Source organism: Pinus tabuliformis, chromosome 7 (genome assembly GCF_031772625.1).
Source record: "Pinus tabuliformis cultivar Carrire ecotype Pingquan chromosome 7, CPIR1, whole genome shotgun sequence".
NCBI lineage: Eukaryota > Viridiplantae > Streptophyta > Pinopsida > Pinales > Pinaceae > Pinus > Pinus tabuliformis.
In genome coordinates, this window is record NC_142293.1 from 995,136,303 (window position 1) to 995,161,553 (window position 25,251).

Here is a 25,251-nt window from a genome sequence, read left to right on the forward strand (position 1 = left end):
TTACAGTTGATGAGCTATTTGATGAGGTATTACGTGTATTGATTTGATTTCCTGTATAAATTAGAACATAATTAAATTAAAACAATTCCAAAAACTAGAATTAGTGTTTTTATGATCAATCAATAAAACCTTCAATGATAAATTCAACCAGTTAGCTCAAAGATATAGCGGAAAAAAACAAAATCACTTAGCCTTAAATACAATGCCTTTTTTTTAATGTTTGCATTTGATCCATTAGATGAAAAAATTTAAGAAGTCAGCATGTCAAAAGTTTGGTTTGCAAATAAAATATTTAATCTTAAACTAGATTTGTAATCTTACTTTCTAAGGCTTTGAAGATTTGAAACATGGATCAAATAATTTAATATAATCAAATCCTACGTTGCAAATAAAGCAAAGTAAAAGAAATTTTTTCTTTTTTCTTTTAAAATGAGTGAGAAAAAAAATGAAGACTAGAGCCTAACTTCCATTTGGATTGTAATTTGGCCTTTGTTGAAGCTTTGTCCTTGTTTTAGGATTTGAGGTTTCAGGACATTGTTAGGTGTACCTTGTAAATTCACTAAGAAATACGCAGATCCTTCAAGTTTTCAATGGGGAGAAAAGTTTACAACAACAACAAAAAAAACACTTTTAACTAGCAAATGGATAGCCCCTATATTTCCCTAGAGCAAGAATTAGAAATCAAACAAAATTTTGTTAGACTCAATGTTCTAAATATCAAATTAAATGAGTAAAGAGTACAAGAAATCACAAAGTAATTACCTAACAAGCTCCTTGTCAATCATCATTTTTTGATAAGTGATACATTTTTAGACCTAAAATATCATTGGTTTCGTTTTTCAAAATTGAGGGGATAGAAAGCTTTTCATTCTAGATATTCATCATTTTCATCCACTTGGAATATTATCCTTTATTTCTTTAAAAAATCCATTGCATTGTTATTAATCACAATTTTACTTCTTAACACTTAGACAATTTTTTAGTAGTTAGGACATTGGTATACAAGACCTCGAGAAGTAATCTTTAATTGCGACACCCTAACTTAACACTTAGTCATCTTTTATCATGGTGAGACTCCTTACCAACAATGGTCCTAACAATTCAACCTTGTTATCCTTCCCCACCTTAGCACTTGGTCATTTTGAAGATGGTAGGACATAAAGCATCTATTAATCCTACCTAACTACCTCATCTTGATTAGCCTTCTTTCTCCCTTAAATTTAGTTTCGTTCCCTAATACTCGTTAGTCATCTAGTGATAAATTCATTCTTTAGACATTGTTTATCATCTATTTTCTAGTTATAAACAAAGGAATATGCATCATGAGTATTTCAACTCTTGTATTCCATATGAATAGTTATTTTGACATGTGTATTGTCTAATAGCTTTGAGAAATGACATGTAGATACAATTTGTATCTTTCTTCCTTTTCCCTTCTCTTTTAAAATTTTCATAAATGAAAAGGACTCATGAAATAATTCTTATTATTTTTCCCCATCAATTCCATGCCCCTTTTGGATCAACAATGTTGCTAAATATTTCATGCAAATCACCACAATGATAATGCCACATGTTGCATGTGGATGACCATGGTAAATGGTAGAGATTGCATCATTGCCAACTCCACTTCATTGGTTTTTGCGCTTTTCAAGCAAAAAATATCATTGAAACAACAATTATGTCACCATTCAACATAATACGACAATATTTCATTGACAACAAAAATGATAGCAAAAAACATGGTCATATTACATTGGGAATGAAAATATCGCTTGAAATTAGGCCAAAGCAATGGTTGGTTCCACATTGGCATGAAAAATATCGAAAATACCAATGAGAAAATGCAAAAAATGGTGGAGGCTCAGGCAATAGGAGGAAAACACATTTTCAAGCTATGAATCTCCTAAGTATTGTGTATATTTCGTGGAAGATTAGTGTTTTAGTATGACTACATTGAAATCATGATTGTATAATTCTCTAAAATCCCTAATACTAGATTTTGGTATTGATGATATGTAGGATAAATTGTAGGCACTAAATTTCTACCATGGACTAGTTTTCCATATCTTTTTTTCCCAAAAAAATGAGATTTTCTAATTTCCATTTTTTCTCTAAAATGATTTGCCTTAATTTTATAGACTAGAATTCAAACATCACTAAAATTTTCTAAAAACTATATAAAATCCTTAACAATTCAAATATTTTTACAAAATATCATTAAATATGTTATGATTTATTTTTTTAAGAATAAGTAAGATTTTTCGAGGTTTCAACAATTTAAGATAAATATGGATTCTTAAGATTTTCCTTCATTATATGTGCAAAGAGGTGACAATAAAAATAACGTCTACATAAGAAGTAAAATGCAAGGAGAGAAAATCCAACATTGTATAGTCCATATTCCATGGCATATGTGTGTTTGTGTGTATGCGTACAAAAAATAACATAGATAAAATAGTATCCCTCGCATTGTATAAATATGTTTGAATTATTAGAACACTAAACATATGGAATTCCCTAGAAATAATGTGTGAATTTAAGTCTTCAAAACATCAAAAAATAATGAGCATTATTATAACAATAATTAATCATTTAGCAATTTGTTAAGGTTAGATGCATTGATTTTCTTGAGTAAATTTTAGACAATAATTCAAATTAGTATTTCAAAATAAATGGCAAATGTATTCTGAGTTGTTCAATAAACCAACAATGGAAATGTATAACATGCAAAACCCTCATTCAATAATTAAATTTTGGAAATGAAATATTAGGGTTGATGAGCTATTTTGATTTCTTGTATAACTTAGATTATAATTAAAGTAAAACATTTCCAAAAGATAGAATCATGATCAATCAATAAAAGACCTGAACGGAAAATTCAAGCAGTCAACTCAAATATAAATCGAAAAAAAATCAAAATTACTTAGCCTTAAATGAAATGACTTTCTTTTATTTATTTATTTATTTATTTATGTTTGCATTAGATGCATTAGATACAAACCTTTAACAAGTGAGCATGTAAAAAAAAAATGTTTGCAAAAAAAATATGAAATATTAAACTATATTTGTCATGTTAATTTCTAAGACTTTGAATATTTGAAACATGGATCAATTAACTTAATCTAATCAAACCCTAGGTTGTAGATAAAACAAAGTAAAACAAATTTTTTATTTTTATTTTTTAAGTGAGTGGGAAAGAAAATGAAGAAGACTAGAGCCTAACTTCCATTTGGATTGTAGGGTCACGCTTGGCCTCTAATGAAGCTTTTTCCTTGAATTAGGCTTTAGATTTCCAATACACTATTAGGTGTACCTTGTAAATTCCTTGAGAAATACTCAGATCTTTCAACTTTTTAGTGGAGATAAAAGTTTTAAAAACACTCTTTAAGTAGAAAATGGATAGCCCCTATGTTACCATTGATAAAATATTGTCCTTAATATTTTATCAATATGCTTAAAGTATTATAACATTAAACATATGAATTCCTTAGAAATAATGTGTGAATTTAAATCTTAAAGACATCAAAAATCAATGAACAATGTTGCTGCAACAATGAATCATTTTTCACAATTTGTTAAGTTTGTGTGCATTGATTTGATTCTTGAGTAACCTTTAGAAAATAATTCAAATTCTTGTTTGAAACTAACTGCCAAATGTGCTCTAAAAAATTCAATAAACCAACAAAGGAAATGTATGGCATGCAAAACCCTCATTCGATAATAAAATTTTTGAAATGAAATATGAGGGTTGATGAGCTATTTGATGAGGTATTGATTTGTATTGATTTGATTTATTGTATAAATTGGAACATTATTAAAGTAAAACATTTCCAAAAGCGAGCATTAGTTTTATTATGATCAATCAATAAAACCCTCAATGACAAATTCAAGAAATTAGCCCAAAGATAGATCAGAAAAATTCAAAATTACTTAGCCTTAAAGGTCATGCCTTAGTTTATTTTTATGTTTGCATTATATCCATCAGATGCAAAAATTTAACTAGTGAGCATGTAAAAAAAATGGTTTGCAAATAAAATATCAAATCTTAAACTAGATTTGTAATGTTAGTTTCTAAGACTTTGAAGATTTGAAAAGTGCATCAAATAATTTAATCTAATCAAACCCTAGGTTGCAGATGGAACAAAGTAAAAGAAAATTTTTATTTTTCCTTTTAAAATGAGTGAGAAGGAAAATTAAGAACACTAGAGCCTAACATCCATTTGGATTGTAGGGTCAGACTTGGCCTTTGTTGAATCTTTGCCCTTGTATTAGGCTTTGAGGTTCCAGGACATTATTAGGTGCACCTTGTAAATTCCCCGAGAAATACTTGGATCCTTCAAGTTTTTAGTGGGGAGAAAATTTTACAAAAAAACTCTTATAAGTAGAAAATGGATAACCCCTAGGTTACCATAGAGAAATAACTAGAAATCAAATAAAGGTTTGTTAGACTCAATGTTGTAAATATCAAAATAAACGAGTAAAGAGTACAAGAAATCACAAAGTAATTACCTCACAAGCTTCTTGATGATCAACATTTTTTGATATTTATGCATCTTTAGACCTAAAATATCATTGGTTTCATTTCTCAAATTTTATGGGATATAAAGCTTTTCATTCTAGATATTCATCATTTTCATCCACTTGGAAGATTATCCTTTATTTCTAAAATCCCTTACATGGTTATTAATCAAATTTTTGCTTCTTTAAACTTAGACAACTTTTTAGTAATTAGGAAATTGGTATACAAGACCTCGAGAAGTAACATTTAATCATGACACCCTGACTCAACACTTAGTCATCTTCCATGATGGTGAGATTCCTTCAAACCTACAATTTTCCTAACAATTCAACCTTGTTATCCTGCCCCACCTTAACACTTGGTTATTTTGAATATGGCATGACATAATGCATCCAACTGAACTACCTCATCTCTATTAGCTCTATTTCTCCCTTAAATTTAGTGTCGTCCCCTAATACTCATTAATCATCCAATGATAAATTCATTCTTCAGTCATTTTTTATCATCTATGTTTTAATTATAAACAAAGGAATATGCATCCCAAGTATTTCAACTCTTGTATTACATATGAATAGTTATTACAACATGCATATTTTCTAATAACTTTGAGAAATGAGATATAAATACAACTTGTATCTTTCTTCATTTCCCCTTCTCTTTCATTTTTTCATAAATGAAAATAGCTCATGATTCTTATTACTTTCCCCATCGATTCCATGCCCATTTTGGATAGACAATGCTGCCAAATATTTCATGCAAATCACCACAACGTTAACGCCACATGTTGCATGTGGATGAACATGGTAATAATGCCAGAGATTGCATAATCGCCAACTCCACTTTGTTGGTTTTCGCACTTTTCAAGAAAAAAAACCATGGAAATGACAATTATGTCACCATTCAACATAATATGGTAGTACTTCATTGACAACAACAAAAATACTAAAAAACATGGTTGGATTCCTTTGGGAATAAAAATATCGCATGAAATTAGGCCAAAGTAATGGTTGGTTCCACGATGGAATGAAAAATATCGAAAATCCCAATGAGAAAATACAAAAAAATGATGGAGGCTCAGGCGATTCGATGTCATTTCTTTGGCAACCTCAATTTTATTAGAAGCATCCAGAACTACTCAAGCATTAAGACCACACTTTTTTAAAAGAGAGGGGCATATTAGGTCCCTATAATACTAGTGTATCCCCCTTATTGTTATTGTTAGTGTAACCCCCTATTGGTATCGTTGTGCCCATGTATCCCCCATATTGTTATTTTTGTGCCCCATAGAAGCCCGTTATTGTTATTGTTGTGCCCTTACATTATTATTGTTATGTAGGCACTGATTATATTGTGAACCTTTATACTCGTATATATACCAAGGAGGTTTTATCATTTATATCATCCAAGAATTGTTCATGTATGTAATGTAAAGGAGGTTTCCCCCTCAAAGAGGATAATTTTTAAGTCGTTGATCTATCTTTTCTTCAGTTTAAGAAGGAACCATCTCACAAAATAGAAGAAAAGATAGATCAACGACTTAAAAATTATCCTCTTTGAGAGGGAAACCTCCTTTACATTATGTAAATGAAAAATTCTTGGATGATACAAATGATAAGACATCCTTGGTATATATAGGAGTCTAAAGGGTCACAATGTAATCAGAGCCTACATAACAATAATAATGTAAGGGCACAACAATAACAATAGTGGGGTTCTATGGGGCACAACAATAAGAAGGGGCTACACTAACAATAACAATAATGGGGATACACTAGTATTATAGGGACCTAACATGCCACTCTCCTTCAAAAAAGTGTTGTCCTCAACGCTTGAGTAGTTAGAAAATTCTCATCCTCCCATGTGGCATCTTTATCAGGTAAGTTCTTCCACTTAATGATATACTCTGAAATTAATCGATTTCATAGTTTTTTGGTTCTTGTTTCTGTGAATTCTTCAGGCTCGGATATGATTTTTCCTTCTTCGTCAATTTTCGTGAACTGGGAGATTGTCACTGATAACCTTCTTTAAGCATGAAACATGGAAAATTGGGCGTACTCGGGAAGATGCAAAAAACTCCAATTTGTATGCCATAGTACCAAACTTTTGCAACACATTGTAAGTACCATACTACTTGGGTGATAATTTATTATCCTTCTTAGCTTTCTTAAGGGACATTTTTTGGTATGGTTGTAGCCGTAAAAATATCCAGTCATCTACATCAAAATTTCTTTCACTATGATGTTGATATGCCTGTTGTTTCATTCGATTATGTACCAGAGTGAGGTTATCCTTTAAGAGTTGGAGAAATTGTTGTTGATGCTCAATGTGATCTTCCACTACTTGAACCTTATAATATTCCCTTAAATATTATGTGATAGATGGTGGATGATATCCATAAAGTGCCATAAATGGGATATTTTTTGCTACAATATGGAAGGAAGTGTTATAACAACATTCAACTAGAGGTAACCACTTGAGCCATTGTGTTTGCTTATGAGATACAAAGCAACGAAGATATCGTTCCAAACATTTTTTCACTATATTAGTTTTCTCGTCAGATTGAGGATGATAAGATGACCTATGAGCTAATTGAGTACCAAGACAAGAAAATAATTTCCTCTAAACATTTCTAGTGAAAACAAGATCTTTGTCACTTACAAGAATCTTTGGGTTTCTATGTAGCTTTTGAATTGTTTCCATAAATGTAGTAGAAATTGTAGTGGCTTTAAAAGGATGAGATAATGCACAAAAGTGTGCATACTTGGTATGTTTATCAACTACCACCATGATGACACTTTTTCCTTCATAATTAGGTAAACCTATGATAAAATACATTGATACCTCCTCCCAACGCTAACTTGGAATGGCTAAAGGTTGTAACAAACCTAGGGGTATTAATTGTCGCAACTTTATTTTGTTGGAAAACCAAACATTTTTCCACAAACTTATGAATATTAGGCTTAAGGCCATCCCAAAAAAATTCCTTCCTAGCCCTGTGGTAAGTTTTTAAAAATCCTAAGTGCCCTCCTAAGGGGGAGGTGTGTAATTCCAAAAGAATATTTTGTTTGATTTGGGAATTCTTATAAGTATATAAGCAATCTTTTTACCATAATGAATCATTTTCCAGCTAAATGTATCATATGTACTTGGATCTTGCTGCAACTTTTGAATGAGTGTCCACACCTCTAGTTCATCATTCTTCCATTCATCCATTTTTTCTTCCCTTTTATGTAGATGATTTCAAAGTCATAACCCAACATCTTTGTGACCCATTTTTTTACTCCTTTGAAGATAATCTTTGTTCCAAAAAGTATTTAAGACTATCATTATTTGTTTTTACCTTGAAGTGTCTTCCCATTATGTAAGGTCTCCATTGCTTTAGTTCATGTAGTATTGCCAACATTTCCTTCTCATAAATAGGTTTGTGTAAATACTTTCCCTTGATTGGATGACTTTCAAAAGAAATGGGTCTTCCTTCTTGCATTAAAACAACACCAATTCCATTTCCTGAAGCATCACATTCCACAATAAAGGTTTTTGTGAAGTCTGTTGTAGTTAAGACCGTTGCCTGGCACATTTCCTCTTTACGATGTTCAAAGGCCTTAGTTGTTTTTGGAGTCCAATAAAATGCATCTTTCTTTAGTAATGTTGTTAGAGGTTGTTCTATTCTCCCATAATTCTTAATAAACTTGCGATAATACCTTGTCAACTCAAGAAATACTCAAATATGCTTTATGGTTGTGGGGATTTTCCATTCCTTAATGGCTTTAATTTTATTAGGGTCTACCTAAACACCCTCACGAGATACAGTATGACCCAAATATTCCACCTCTTGCACTTAAAAGAAACATTTGGAGGTTTTTTCATATAATTGTTTCTCCTCCAATAGTTTGAGCACCCTATAAACATGTTGAATATGATCCTTCTAAGACTTGTTGTAGATTAGTATATCATAAAAAAATACTAACACAATATTTTCTAAGGGTTTAAAAATGGAATTATTCAAAGCTTGAAATGTGGAAGTTGCATTAGTAAGGCCAAAAGGAATGACCAAAAATTCATAATGATCCTCGTGAATTCTAAATGTTGTTTTTGGAATTTCTTTAGTCTTCATTCTAATTTGATGATATCTTGAATGACGATCTAGCTCAGTGAAGTAAATTTATCCATGTAATTCACCAAACAATTCATCAATGATAGGAATGGGAAATTTATCTTTAATTGTGAGCTTGTTGAAATCCCTATAATTCAGACACATACGCCATGATCCATCCTTCTTTTTCACCAATACCACTGGATCAGAGAAAGAATTTTGACTATGTTGAATTATCCTGACCTCTAACATTTCTGCAACCATGCGATCAATTTCACTCTTTTGGGCATAGGGATATCTGCAAGGCTTGATGTTTGGAGGAACTCCTCCTGGAATCAAATGAATATCATGATCATGTTCACGAATAGGCGGGATGTCTTTGTAGTCTCAAAGACCTTATAATGATTATCCAAGGCATTTTGGAGATCTAGAGAAATAGATTATTTCAATGTTTGAACCTCTAGTGAGCATAATTGTGTAACTATGCCTTGTCGTTCTTTTCTCAGAAGCTTTCCCGTGCCATTAGAGTTGCTTATATTTCTTGGTTTCCCTGCAGTACCCCTTAATTCAACTTCCTTTCCTTCCCAAAAAGGTTTCAAGAAAAGTTCTTGAAAATTAAAATGTATCATCCCCAAAGATTGTAACCACTGAACTCCTAGTACAACATCAGCACCATCCATTGGAATGGAAAGCATTGGACTATTCAATACATATTCCCCCATGGTTAGCTTAACATTATGGCACTTTCTAGATAAATTTATAGTTCCTCCATTTGCAACCATCACTTGATACTCTAGTGTTGGATAGAGGAAGAAATTCAATTCCTTTGTTATTTTACAATGAATAAAATTATGGGTACTACCTTAATCAATCAAAATTATTACCTTTTTCTTCTTGATATATCCTTCTATCTTGAGAGTTTGAGGAGTGGTAATTCCTTCCAATGCATTAAAATATATGGTCAAATTAATTTCTTCTTTCTTTAGGGTTGGTTCCTAGTGTATATCCTCCTCTTTCGATGTTTCATGTTCCTTTTCTTCCTCCTGTTCACAATCTACGTAAAATAATTTCTTCTCAGCACACTTATGACCTTTTTGTGTATTTGTTGTAACAACTGTAACAAATCCCTTTTGCCCTTTTTTCCTCCAATTTTTGTGGTGTCAACCTTGTAGGTTTTGGAAGGCTAGGAACAACAACACTTCCATCTTTATAGTTGTGAGTGGTAGACTTCCTTGTTGCCATGATTTTGCTTTCAATTTTTCTTGCCACCCTCAATTCCTTGTCCAATGAATTAGGTTTCCAAAGGCGAACCTAATGTTGGATGTTATCCTTTAAATTCCCTATGAATACATCAATCCTATGCCCTTCGAGAATATCATTTACCCTGATATTCAATTTTTGGAAGTCCTCAATGTGCTCTGCCATTGAACCCTTTTGTTTGATATTTATCAGTTAACTAAAGAAGGTGTTTCTCTTTGTGTCCTCATATTGTGCTATCATTTCCTTTGTAAAAATTGACCAATTGACAACTGGTTTACAAGAAAAATCCATTGATACCATATAAACTAATTGGGTTCTAAATATAAATATGCAATGCATACCTTTTGTGTGTGTTGCACATCACGGAGATCAAAATATTGCTCCACCTGTAGTATCCATGTTACCAGATCCTTTCCATCAAACATCCTCATATCGATCTTGGAATTTGGTGGGTCTTAAACCCAACAATGGAGTCTCTAAAATCATAATTCATATTCCTTTTTTCCTCATCATGATTTTCATGAATTACCTTGTCACCACTGGGAAGCCTTTCTTGCAGCAACTTTTGCAACCCTTCCTTCAACCCTTCCATCTTGACATTAATCATTTCTTCCATGTATAATTAAACCATCCATAAAACCTTTTATCTATGCTTTTAAACCATTCATGTACCCTTTTAATCCATCCATGTCCCATTTTAGTTCATATTTGGTTGCTCTTTGTGAGAGCAAATTTGTTGCACTTGGTCTGTAATTTTGATATATCATGTTGCAATTCTTCCTATTCATGCGTCATAATAAAGACTTTTGAGGGCTTAATGGGTGTAGAAATTTTTTGTTTTGGAAGCATTTTAAAACCAAATATTGATATTTATGCTTCAATATGCCCTTGGAATAACTTCAATTGATTTTTCAAACAAAAGTTATGCAATTTTTTAAAAAATACAAACCTTTTTCTTGCTTTTAGGAGCTCAACCTTGAAACGGTTGTAACTTTGTAATTTTGGCTCCCCAAGATCTGAAATTTTTTCCTATGGTAGCCCTCAGAGTCTTCTTTCCAATGCCACAAGTCAAATAGAGATTGGATTCCTCAAGATAAAGTTCTTCCCAATATCCCACAATGACCTGATTATGGACTATTTCAGTAGAGCAAACTTGTATGGAATGCCACGTGTCACTATTTCAACCTTCAGCTCTATTTGAGACTGAATTCTAGAGCATGAAAAAAACCCTAACTTCTTCGAACCATATCTCAGAAAATATAGCGAACCAAAATCTGAAATTTCTACACAAAATTCATCAATATATCGTCTACACTTGGTCGAAATTTCAGCTTTTGAAGCTTCGTAGAAAAAAATTATAGTGAAAATGCAATATGACCTGTTTGAAGCAGTGAAACCCTAGAATCCAAAGCTATGATACCAAATTTTATGAAACCAACTCACAAAATAGAAGAAAATATGGATCAACGACTTAAAAATTATCCTCTTCAAGGGAGAAACCTCCTTTAAATTACATAAATGAAAAATTCTCGGATGATACAAATGATAAGACCTCATTAGTTTATATAGGAGTCTAAGGGGTCTCAATATAATCATAGCCTACATAAACATAATAATGCAAGGGTATAATAATAACAATAGTGGATCCTAATAGTTCAACCATTCTATCCTTCCCCTCCTTAACACTTGGTTGTTTTGAATATGGCAAGACATAATGCATCCAACCTAACTACCTCATCTCTATTATCTCTCATTATCTATTATATCTCTTTCTCCCTTAAATCATCCCCTAATACTCATTAGTCATCCAATGATAAATTCATTCTTCAATCATTGTTTATCATCTATGTTTTAATTACAAACAAAGGAATATGCATCACAAGTATTTCAACTCTTGTAGTACATATGAGTAGTTATTCCAACATGTGTATTGTCTAATAGCTTTGAGAAATGAGATATAAATATGATTTTTGTCTTTCTTCATTTTCCATTATCATTCCACTTTTCATAAATGAAAATGAGTCATGAAATTATTCTTATTATTTTCCCCATCGATTCCCTACCCATTTTGGATCGAAAATGTTGCCAAATATTTCATGCAAATTACCACAACAATAACACCACAGGTTGCATGTGGATGACCATGGTAATAATGCCAGAGATTGCATAATCTCCAACACCATTTCATTAGTTTTTGTGCTTTTCAAGAAAAAAATACCATGGAAATGATAATTATGTCACCATTCAACATAATATGATATTACTTCATTCACAACAAAAAAATACCAAAAAACGAGGTTGAATTCATTTTGGAATGAAAATATAGCATGAAATTTTACCAAATTAATGGTTAGTTCCACAGTGGCATGAAAAATTATCGAAAATCCCAATGAGAAAATGAAAAAAATGATTGAGGCTCAACGATAGGATGCCATTGCTTTGGCAACCTTGAAATATTAGGAGAACACATTATCGAGCTAGGAATATCCTGTTAAGTCCCTATACTACTAGTGTAACCCCTTATTTTTATTAGTGAAACCCCCTTATTATATTGTTGTTGATGGGGACAGCCCACTAATACACTTACAATGAAAACCGATGCGGGAGTACAACAACAGTTAACAATGAACAACAAATTTTTTTTTATGCAAATCAATTCGTCGGTCATTGAAATTAATGATAGGGATTGTTATTGGTGTGTTTTCCTCTGGTTGTTTGACAACTATCCCTCCTTGGGATTCCTCGAGCCTGCCTTGGTATGGGCGTCTCAAACCCACGCCCAAGTCATTCACTTGTTCGTTCTCCCGGTTCTGTGAGCTGTGCGCTTTCGGTGGTTCTTCGTGGCTTCAATATGGAACTCTATGGTTACGTCCTCCTAGTTCAGGGTTTCGATCTGAAAGTCACTCCTCTTCATCCAGCAAGGGTTGTGTCAACCCAGTGAGTTCAGTTCTTATCCGGTATGTGCTAAGTATTGACTGTTTTTTATGTGGTGGTACCTAGCTGTTGCGTCTCTACGTTCGTTTTTCTTGGTAAACAGTTTTGGTGCCTGTATCTCCCACAGTTGTTGCGGTCGTTTGCTGGTTGGAGTTGCTTCAGGTGACAAACCTCTGGCTTCAAATCGACCTTCCACGAATCTGGAAAAATACGGTGTCAAACTTCTTCGGTTTCCTCGTCAGTCACAGGGTAAGTTCATTTGGTTCCATGCTATCAATATCTACTCCTTTTCCCTCAAGCAACTAATGTTTCGGCTCCTTGTGAGCAGGGTGTCCTGGTGAAGTTGCTATGGTTGCGGCTTGCCTTTGTCAGGTAAAGAACTGAGACTTATTTTCTTTGCTATGTTGCGAGTCCTCGTTTCTTTGCACTGTCGGTTGCTAATACCGTTTGTTAACTATTTACATTTGCAGGTATGGCTGCTCAAGGGTTTCGGCACCTGGCAATTCGGTGGCTCCGGCTAGACACGGGTAGTGTCGTTCTCTATTCTTTGGTTGCTTCTATTCGGCCTTAGGCTGAGATTGTTAGAGTCTGTATATTTATGATTTTTTTTAGGTCACTGTCTGTACACAGTTTCGCTGTAGGTTGACACTACTGTCTCGTTACTGTAATGGGTCGAGGGTTACTGTGTCCGGTTCTCGCTTTGTCATAAGCATGGGTGATATAATTATGGAACGGGTTCTTTCTCTTTTGTTTCGAACAGAATATGTGTGTGTGTGTGTGTGTGTGTGTGTGTGTGTAAACTCAACCTCGCACTGTTCATAAACTAATAGTTGGTGGCCTTTCTGCAGCCACGACACCTTGTAAGGTGTGGGATGCTTAAGTCGCTTCAAACCCAGCTTCTCCACCATCTTGATGGCAACCAAATTTTCTGTACTCCCACTATCTATGATCAATTTACAGCACTTTCCATGTGATTTGCAAACTATTCGGAATAGTGCCTTCCGTTGGGTCTGCTCAGCCATCTCCATGGCTGGCTTCAACAATACTTTATTTAAAACCAAAGCCTCTCCTGTTTCTGCCACATTTTCCAACTCCTGGGGCAATGCCTCAGCTTCCTCAAGCTATGCAACAAATCTTCCCCTCTAGGCAGCGTGCTCTGCTTCCGAGCATTCGAAGGATCTGTGCCCCCTCTCACACGAAATGAGTCGATCTTGCGGACAAGATAGACCTTCCTAGAATCTAAAGAAGACCTAATGACAAGCAAACCAATCACAAACTATCTTTCTCTAAATATGCATTTATAAACAAAGGCAAACAAGTGTTTTAGGCCTACCTTAGGTCCAACGCAAGTTTGTGGAAGCCTCGCTCCTTCGATCCAAATGAGCTCCCTTGTCACGAATCTGCAAACACAAACAAGCAAACAAATTAAATAGCACCTGAAAAGCCAATATCATAAAACATATTTAACATGAAAGTCAAGGAATTCATGAAACAAATGACATGAGACAATTTGTGGAGAAAAATGAATCTGATTGTATTAATTCAAATCAAAGAAGAACTTTACAACCTGTGCCTTGACGCTGTACAAGCTCCTCCCAGGGTCCAGTAAGAAGTCTCCTCTACTTTGACAAGTTTCACTCTCTTCCCAATGAAGCCAAAAAGGTATGTGATCTCTCCTCTCAAGATCAACTAGGAAGTCTTAATTTCACCAGCATTTACCCTCAAAAATGTTCAGCTTCTAACCTCCCTAGCAACCAGCCCAATGCCTGAATTTATAGTGCAATGGAGGGAAGTTACTAGGTCCTCCTTCAAAGGGATAAAGCCCTCCTTCAAAGGGATAGCTCCTCTCATCAAGGGATTAGCTCCTTCTCTTTTGGGATGCATGAACCACCTAAGAGCGGCCAATCCACGTCGAAATTCCTTCTAGAATCATCTAGAATTAACCCAAAGTGAGTTTTTTAGAATAAACTTGCGCCTTTTTTACTTTCACAGGGGTCCGCACCCACACCTTTAGGGACAGAGCAGGCAGGTCCGCAATTTTTGTAAACAGGAGGTGTGGGACTGCAGGCAATAGTGAGAGAAAGTGCGGAACCAGAGCTTTGTTGATTTTCAATGTCTTTCTCTCATTTTCAAAGCTTGACTTGAATAGCTGAGGTCTGAGACTTGCTTAGGAGGACAGTACAAGTGATGATAGACCCATATTGACTACAAATAATCATGGTGACGATATTTTTGTGTAACAGATTGCCCCCTAAAGTGCGAAGTCTGTAGTAGATGAGGATTTCATTTATCATTTAGGAAGAGTGAAGTACTTTATCATTTCGAGGATCATCTTGTGGAGAACCTGGTCAGAACCTGTAAAAACATTCAATGCAAGATATATATATGAGATCATATCATCGTTGAGGTAGGCATTCCCATACTCAGATCAAAACTGACTTAGAAAACTAACTATTGCTCTGATACAGGAATATTCTTGTAAGACATTACAAGTATAGACTCATGTGGACACAGTGTGGACGCAGCCATCTGTTTATGAATAGTCCATGATATAATGAATACAAAATTCCTCGCAGCCTGGATTATGGAAACTAGATCTAGGGTCTTCATTTCTACTTCCTGAAACAGTACGATTCTATCCATGCGAATGAATGTGCTGAAGTCGAACATGGTAGAAACCACTTGATTACCAGTCAATGATGTAAACTGTTAACAAGTGTGGGAGAAACCACCAGTGATGTCAATGGCTCTCAAAGTACCCAGTACAATCCATGAGATGTGAATAAATGTGTTGATGTCGAACATGTCACGGAAGCCTTTGATCAAAGGTCAATGATGCAACCTGTCGTCAAAGGCGAGAAACCTGCCATTGGGGCATGCAGATCCCAAGGTACTGATGATTTCTAGATCATCTTTCTAGATAATGAGCTGAAGTCAATAGAAAGCGATCTGTCGCAGGCAAGCCCACAACACGAAATCATAGATCAAGTTGAAGAAATTGAGTTGCAAGGACTGACTCAGGGATGGTCAAGATGGATGACAGATATTTTGCAGATGAATGGCTTATTGGCAGTGACCTCTTGAACACATAACGACACGACAGATGGCTTGGTGACAATTGACCCAAAGTTAATACCCAGAAACCGGCTGAAGACTTTCAATGTGGTTTGATCAACTGTTAGGCAAAGGATTTCCCAACCCAGGTGAATAAAAGTGTCGTGTTCAAGAGTGGTTACAAAGTATGACAAACAGGCTCATTTTTCTCTCTTTTGCCCCACCATTTCTGGCAAGTACCTCTTTATTTTTGACAAGCTTGAGGAGGATAACATTTTCTTGATTATAAGCTCATCCTTCGGATGAGTCCAACTTAGTTTAAATTCGAACCCTAAGAAGGAGTGGTTCGTTCCTGTTTGTAATTGAACAGGTCCTTTACTATGAAATTTTAACGAGTCCAGTATAGGAGAAACTCGGCGTTTTTCAATTTTAGAGAGTCTGAAAAAACTTAAGAAGACTCCAGGGTTGACCTTTTTCATAAATTTATGTCTCCCAAACCCGAAAAAGTATAAAATAATACTTGAGAGAACCGCTTGATCTTTACGACCAAGGAGTACTTTTCATAATTAGTGCCCTTGATCCGAAAAAGTAAAAAAGCGATCAACGACACGTCATTTTATAACCAATATCGAATTTGAAATGACAAAAATCCGGCAATCTTTTCATGTTTTTACGGTCAGAAAAGAGCTGTAAGTGGACCATCTTTTAGTTCCGTTTTAACGAGTTTAAAAGAAAAACTCGGTAATCTTTTCATGTTTTAGGAGCCAGAAAATAGCTTAAAGGTGACTCTAAATGTTTTTTCGTCGAAAATGATAGATTTCGCCTGAATAATCCATTATCCTGAACAAAAACACAAACATTACTCATACCTGTTTGAAATGGATAAAAATGCTGCAAAAATTACCTTTCCAAAGTGAAACATAAACAAATTTGCAATTTATTTACTCAAAAAACTTATAAAAAGGGCTTTCGTCAATTCATTTTTACCATTTGAGTTTTGGGTGAGAAAATAGTGCTTTTGTTCAGAAAACTTCCCGTGAAGATTGCGGAAAATCCAACCATCGGAATCAAACGTCGTCTTCTCCAGGTAATCCACATCGTCCCACTCTTCATTTTTAACTGTTTCATTTTTTGTTTTAAGCTTTTATTTCATTTTTTGGAGGGTTTTTAGGCTTAAAACCCGCGCGCGGGGGCCCGGAGGCGTAACACTGGCAGCCCGCAGACCCCGAATTTTTCTCAATGGGGAAAAAGTCAGGGGTCCGCACCTTCCATGTAGGCAAGGTGCGGACCCACGCACTGTCTCTAATACAGAGGGTGCGGTCCCCGCAGCAAGGGTTTTTAACCCAAAAATTCTCAAAATTGACCCAAACAAATTAATTTCTAGCATTCTAATTTGTCTTTTTACTGGATGCAGAGAGTACATCATGCTAGATTGGCGTGAACGAGAGCATGAAGACATGGATCTAGCCGCATTGAATCACCAACCTTCGATCAATGCGTTGAAGGCCTGTGGCTTGTACAAATTCTAGGCCATACCTGGCATGAGGGCCCAAGTGGATTTCTTACAGTGGCTGGTTGACAGGTGGAGCATACAGGACCAGTGCTTCTTCATTAGTGACCACCAACTCGAAATCAAGCTGGCAGACATATATTTCTTGACCGGTTTTCCTAAGAGAGGCGAAGACTTGACTCTATTCGAGACTAGGCCAGGTGGCCAGTCTGTCGATAGCCTCCGGCTAGAGTTCTGCAACAGGCAGGCTAGAGACAAAGGGATAGACATAAAAACCATATCCCTTCCTGAACTCATGGTGATTGCGTTTACTGTCACCAGACTTTGCGGGAGTGCCGCATTACATATTGCCACCGGATCCCAGATGCGGATGGCAGTTGACTGCTTTCGAGGCACCATCTTCAACTGGTGCGATGCTGTGTTGGCCAATGTAAAAGGCCAACTGACCAGAGCCAAGAACGGACAACTAAAGACCTTTGGTTATGGGGCTTTGGTTGTGAGCTTTGGTCTGGAGGTGGTTCCCATGTTGATCCCGCAGCACCTTACTGTTGGAGTTGGGCTTCCTCGAGAGCCCAAACTGATGCGATGGGTCGCAGTTATGGCTCGTCATCTAGACGAGGGGACAGAGGTTGTTCGATTCAAACCTGAGTATTCCAGTGGTTGGAAAACCAGGTTTTTTTCTATTCGGGACTTCCCTTACACTGGGGTAGATTTTCGTGGTGACCTAGACATGGCTCTTCCACCAAGAGAGCAATGGGATGACTCAGGTAAAATCATTTTCAACATTTTTCCTATTTTAATTTTTTTTATTATTTTTCTATCGTCCCAAAACTGATAGTAAAGGTTTCAAATGTAGATGTGGGTCCACAGCAACCAGCCGCTCTTTGGCCTTACGAGAGGAAACAACCAGTTGCAGCCGCGCCAGCCCCACAGGACGAATCAACAGAGGTTTTGGCCGAGTTGGAGAGTCATCTAGAGCGTTTGACAGGAGATATTCCGGAGACCACCGTAGATGACATTCCTCGTCGACTTCAGCGCTATGTGATTTGGGTCCTAGGACCTTTTAGGAGGTTCCTTTGCAAGGTGGCCCGTGCAGTGGTTCTTATCGAGATCATCACCAGTGATAGGATGATCGCCTATTGTGGGCACATATGACATTTTTGTTTTTTGTACTTATCATTTTTGCCGATCATAAGGTGTTTTTCAACCTATGATCGAGGACGATGTATTTTTTGACACACTCCTATATATATATATATATATATATATATATATATATATATATATATATATATATATATCACTATTACCGACTTATCTTGTAAATCATGTTATGGAATGGTTTTAAATTTACATGTATGATTATTGCAAATGTCTACTTAACATTCGAGAAGCAATTGCATCTGCTAATGTATTTAAAGATCTTGGAATATGTTGATACTCAATATAATCAAATTCACATTCCAAGAGATGCACTCTCAAAAATAATCTCAATAACACTGGATTTCTAATGGCATACACTCTATTAAGCTGTAATACAACGAGTTCAGAATCTAACCTCACTATCAAACTCTGAATCCCAAATGAAATAGATTCCGATAATAACTCAATCACTGCACTATACTCGGCAATGTTGTTCGTTGTTTGACCGAGGCTTACCCCATGCATAGATACCAACTCGTCAGAGGGCGAATAGATAACCCAAGCTGCGGAAGAAATGTTCCGTGTATTACGAAAAGCACCATCAGCGAAACCAATGTATGTTTGGAGAGGCATCGACATCTGCAATATCAAGAGTAAAACCAAGATAAGCAGGAATAATGACGAAAAACACTCTCTAAGCTAAGCACACTTTTTAAACTAAAACACACCAGCTAGAAAGAAAAGCTATCCTAACTAAAAATCTCCATACCCATTCTTTAAGCATAATACCTCTTCAGGTAAAGACCATTTCTGGGTTTACCCAAAGAGTCCCCGTCAAAGTCTACCAATTTATAGGCCCCTTTTGCTAGCTTCCGCTTAACAACATAGGGACCATGCCACATAGGAACGAATTTTCCAGCGCATAATTTATCATTAGCTTGATCGTAAACTAAGACTAGATCTCCTTCCGAAAAATTTCGAGGGGTCACATTTCGATCATACTGAGCTTTCATACGTTTTGCATGAGTCTCGCTCGCCAATGCAGCATCACGTCTATTCTCATCTAATTGAGCCAAGTATAACAAACTTTTTCCTCTTCGGAAGTGGCTGGAAGTAATTCGATGGCCATTTGCAATGATGGGATTTCGCATTCAATGGGTAACACAGCTTCCAGAACATAAACTAGTTGGAAAGGAGTGAACCCTGTTGATGTTTTTACTGAAGTTCGGTACGCCCAAAGCGCTGAAAATAGCATGTTATGCCAATTCGACCGATGAATCCCAATGATTCGTCGGATCATGATGACTAAGACTTTGTTAATGGATTCAACCAGACCATTAGCTTTTGGATAATAAGGAGTTGAACTATCGTGACGCAAACCAAGCTGGCCTGTAAGTTTGGTCATCATAACGTTTCGAAAATGACGCCCATGATCAGTGATAATCGCTTGTGGGACACCAAACCTAGCAATTATATGATTGAACATGAAAATTGCAGCTGTCTTGCCGTCTACCTCAAATGTAGGCATCGCCTCGGCCCACTTGGTAAAATAATCTACCGCAAGGATGATATACGCATGCTCCCCAGCCGAGTGAGGGTTACATGTAATAAAATCGATACCCCATTTTTCAAAATGACCAACGGCAATTATAGGGTGGAGAGGAGTAGGTGGAGCGCACATCTTTGGATCAAAAATTTGGCAGTTGTGGCATTTTCGAACCGCGGTAATACAATATTTAAAAAAAGACGGCCAGAAGTAGCCAGCGCGCAATATCTTTTGGGCTGTGGCATACCCAGACATATGACCGCCACACGCTCCAGAGTGACAGTCATTGAGAACCCTTTCAGCTTCCTCATGAGTTAAACAACGTCGAAAAACAGATTCTGCCCCACGGTGATAAAGAGTATCTCCAATAATCCTGAATTGTTGGGACTGGAATCGTATTTTCCGACGTTCTGACCTTAAAATTTATGGTCGAAAGGATTGGGTCTAGAGATAAACGATGATATCCCCATACCATGGATCTAAAGTGCTGATTAGAAACAGGGATTCGTCCGCAATGGGCTCTTCCGCCACAATTTCTGTGTCAGTGCGCGGGAAGTCACACATTAACTCCGCAAAAACTAAAGATTTCTTAGACTTAGATTTTTCAAATTCCAAGTCGAACTCCTGCAGGATAACAATCCATTTAGAGTACTTGCCCCCTAGCAATTGCTTGCTCAAAATGTAGATCATAGGGTTGCAATCAGAAATTACTGTAGTTTTACGTAGTAAAATGTAGTGACGAAAACGTTGGACAGCTTGAACATCTGCCAATGCCAATTTCTCCACATGTGATTATTTTAGCTTAGTTGGATTTAAAGTTCGACTAAGGTAATATATCACATGCTTAGTACCAAATTCATCTTCCTGAACTAAGACCATTCCAATGGTGGAAGGAGAGGCGGCGAGATACAAGAAGTAATCCTGGTTGTAGTTGGGAGGATGCAATAACGGTGCATGGGTCAACGCGTGTTTTAGTGCATCAAAAGATTTATGAGCTATCTCATCCCAATAGAATGGAGTATTATGTTTCAACAACCGGGTAAAACCCTTTGTAACCTCACCGTAGTTAGGAATGAATCATCATAAAAAGTTTGCTTTCCCTTGCAAACTTTGGAGTTGGCGAAGACTCGAAGGAGGAGGCAATTTGACAATAGCTTCGACCTTCAAGGGATCGACGCGAATGCCGGCTTTCGAAACAACAAACCCCAGCAATCAACCCATTTCTATACAGAAAACACATTTGTGTGGATTCAACTGAATCCAATAATGCCTACACCTCATAAAGATTGCTCATAAATGGATTAGGTGATCAGCTCGATGTAATGAATGAGCAGGCAAATCATCGAGATAGGGTTGCACAATGTGCTTGATGTCATGAAACGCATAAGACATGGCCCTTTGAAAAGTTGCGCCGACATTCTTAAGCCCAAAAGGTAATTTGCAATAAGAAAATGTCCCCCATGGACAAATGAAAGCCGTTTTTGGTTGATCAGTAGGTAGAATATTGATTTGATTGTATCCGGAAAAACCATCCATGAAGGAGAATATTTCGCTGCCGGCACAATCATCAATGATTTGATCGATATAGGGAGTTGGGTAATTTTCCTTTGGACAGGCTCGATTAATGTCCCTATAATCGATGCATATTCTTATTGTTCCTTGCTTTTTGTTAACCGGAACAATATTCGATACCCAATCCGTTAACGGGATCGGATAAATGAAACCTGCTTTGAGTAATTTTTCAACTTTTGCTTTAATAGCAGCAGCTTTTCTTGGGTGAATCTGACGCAAACGTTGCCAAACAGGTTTAGCGTCCGGGTAAGTCTTGATTTCATGAACAACAATTGCAGGATCAATTCCTGGCATTTCCTCATAGGACCAGGCAAACAGGTCGCGGAATTCTTGAAATAAGGCCTTATATATTTGAATTTCGTTTTCTGTACATGAGGCACCTATATGAATGTTCTCAACAATTCCAGGCTTAACCAAAATGTCAATAGGAATAGTTCGAGAGATGTTTCCCAAATTTAACTCTGAATCAGGATGTTTCATTGGATTCTGAGGTTTCTTGACATATTTAGTCGTAAAAATTGATGAAAAATCATTTTCAAAACGATCATTCTCGGGTAAAAATGAAGATCTGTGATGTAGATCTTCCCATGGTAAATCATCTACACATAGGATTTCACGAATTTTCTCATCAGAGTGAAAAAATTCAGAAAACGTGACTGAATCCGAGCTTGATGTGAAAAGTTATTCTTCATGGACCACATTCATTAAGTCAATTTCGGTTGAAGATGGGTCGGTAAACGATTGCACTGCCTCATATGCAATTTCATATGGACTCAAAGGCATGACATCACTAAATGAGTCTATCTCAGATTCAGAAGGAACGATCCAAGGATCATCATAAACAATGGTGTCTGACGTAATCATATGAATGGTTGCAAATGAAGATGATGCGTTGATCGGAGGAAAAGGAAAAGTGCCTAGTAAACCGGCATCTTTAACTAGTCCTACTCCAACATCCTTATACGGGATAGTCGTTTTACCGACATGCTGAATACTTTCAGAAGAGGCTGGGTCGGATGAAAAGTAAGCCAGCTGGTCTATTGTTACGATATTTCCATTATGAGTAAACTTTATAACCGAAAAGACCGATGAAACGACAGCTGTCATAGCGTAAGACCAACTATGACCCAAGAGAAGGTTGTAATCTAGAGGGGCATCAACCACCTCCACATCTAGATTAACGGTTTTTCCTTCAACCCCTATAGGCAAATCCTGTAGAATGCCAAAAGGATGAAACCCACGGCCATCAAAGGCCTTTAGAATCGTCGGGGATTGATTTAGCGAAGGAGAACCAAGCGATCTCCAACACTGTATCGACATAATACACGTTGAGGCTCCCTCATCAATCACAGTCCGATGAATAGGCTTGTTTTTTACTATCACTGGAATCTGGAAAGCCATTTGATGAGGTAAGCGCGGTGTACTATTTTCTAGATCGAAAATTATTAGGTTCGAGTCCTGAACGTCAACAGCTCCTATAGCCGACAAAAGTAATTTACGCTGTGCTGGACATGATTGCAGCACTTCCAAAGCTGACATTGTTGAGGGTGAAACAGCTAAATCCTCAACAATGTTATAGTTCTGAGCCGCTCTCGCATGTGGATTGAAAGCTGACTTTCGAAGTATACCCTTGGCGGGCGGTTTGATTACCAAGTCAGGATTAGGTTTCTCGATCTATAGTGGATCGAAACTGGGAGCTGAGGTTGATGGATTAGAATGAGAAGATTCTGCTTCTTTACCATCAACAGGACTTTTAATACCATAATCATGCGATCGAGTCGCAATCCTAACATGGGACATCATCAGTATGGGTTCTTCATTGGCACTCAAGGAAGAACCTATCATCTTACTGTCTTGGCTTGGAAAAGGATCCTTCAAAACAGCAGGCGTTTGGGAACCTTTGACAATCTTCGCAACCTCTGCACGATGAGGGCAGTCTCTTGTAAAATTTTCGTCGTCACAAATGAGACAAGGATAACGAGGTTTTCATTTTTCATCATTGGATTCTGATTTTTCAGGTTTCTCCTTTGAATTTTTTTCCGTTTTATTCTTCTTCTTCCCTTTCTTCTTCCCACCGGATTTTGATTTGGCTGTAGATGACTCTATAACGTGAATATCAGTGGAAATCACTGCGGAAGAATCTCCTGTCGGGGAATCAGGCAAGGTTATGATAGGAGAAGAATTCTTGGAAGACTTCTTCTTACTTTTAGTGTTAACCGTACCAATTATACCATCGGTGGCATGAGATCCCGAAGGAGCTGCAGTGATTTGATTTTGCTTGGGAAGATCGGGGATTTTCTCGTGTAACGTACCTGACTGAGTATAAACCAAGTCAAGGTACTGTGCTTGAGCAATTACTTGCTCCTTAGTAACAACTCTGGCTTTAGCTACATCTTCAGTGATCTTTCGCAACAAAGATTTTACAAACCACTCAGCCAAGATCTGATCTGGAATAAAAACCTTCACTAAACGTCGTCGACGTCTCCATTCATGAATATGATCTGAAATTTAAGTGTACGTCGATTTCTTTAACGAAGTTAACAATTCCGTGCCATTGTCATATCAGACTGGCAACTGAAAATGAGTTAAAAACGAGGTAGCTAACTAACTAAAATTATAAAAGTGCCTCGCGGTAACTCAATGTACCACTTGGCTGCGAGACCAATTAGAGTGCGCTGGAAAAGCCTTAGATGGATTGAATCATCTGAAATGGAGTTAGACGCACACCAGAGGTGATAAGTCATCACATGGTTTGACGGGTCCTCTCCTGATTTGCCTTCGAACTTAGGAATATCACTAGGCAACTTATTCGGCATTGGCGGCCAAAATGGAAGATAATTAATGGGATCCTTTGTTAGGCGTGACAAGTCAGGCAAGTCCAAAGTTGCGATAAATGGTAACTGACAATTAGGGTCCCTAAAACTTTGGGTCATGAGACCAGCCCCAGGAGGAGGATATCCAGGATAACTAGGAATAGGGATTGCATTTGGGATATTGTATCCTCCCGAAAAACCAGGATTAACCGGACCTTACTGGGGTTGTTGAGGTTGTTGATATGTGTACCCAGGGTACGGTTGATACTGATAGACTGGCTGCAGCACAGCAAGACCGAATTGGTACTGTCCCTAGTACGGTTGATAAGTAAATTGTGGTTGACTTGTGACAACCGTACTTGAACCAGGTTGTCCTACAGGCATCTGAACCGAAGTTTGAATCGTGGATCCAGACGAAGGTAAAGATGTCTGAGAAGTCGATACAGGAACAATAGAAATCGGAGCTGTCGATACTCCAGAAGTAGGTGGGGTAGATTGAACAGATGTTGCGGCAGTTGCAGCAGTCGTTTGAGGCGGAGTACGAGGCGTACTAGGCCCAAGCTGAGAAACTATTGAAGGTACAGAATATTGAATAGTAAACTGGACAGGTTGCTGGGGTGTACCAGAAACTAAGGGTTGTCCAGTTTGAGATGACAATTGTACATTTGGTTGCAACACCTGTTGAGTTTGCGATGGATCCCACACTAAATTCATTCCGGTGTACGGACCCATAACAGGTTGACAATATTGAGGACCATAACCGGGTTGAGGGTAGGATTGATAATTCAAAGGTACATTTCCCATTCC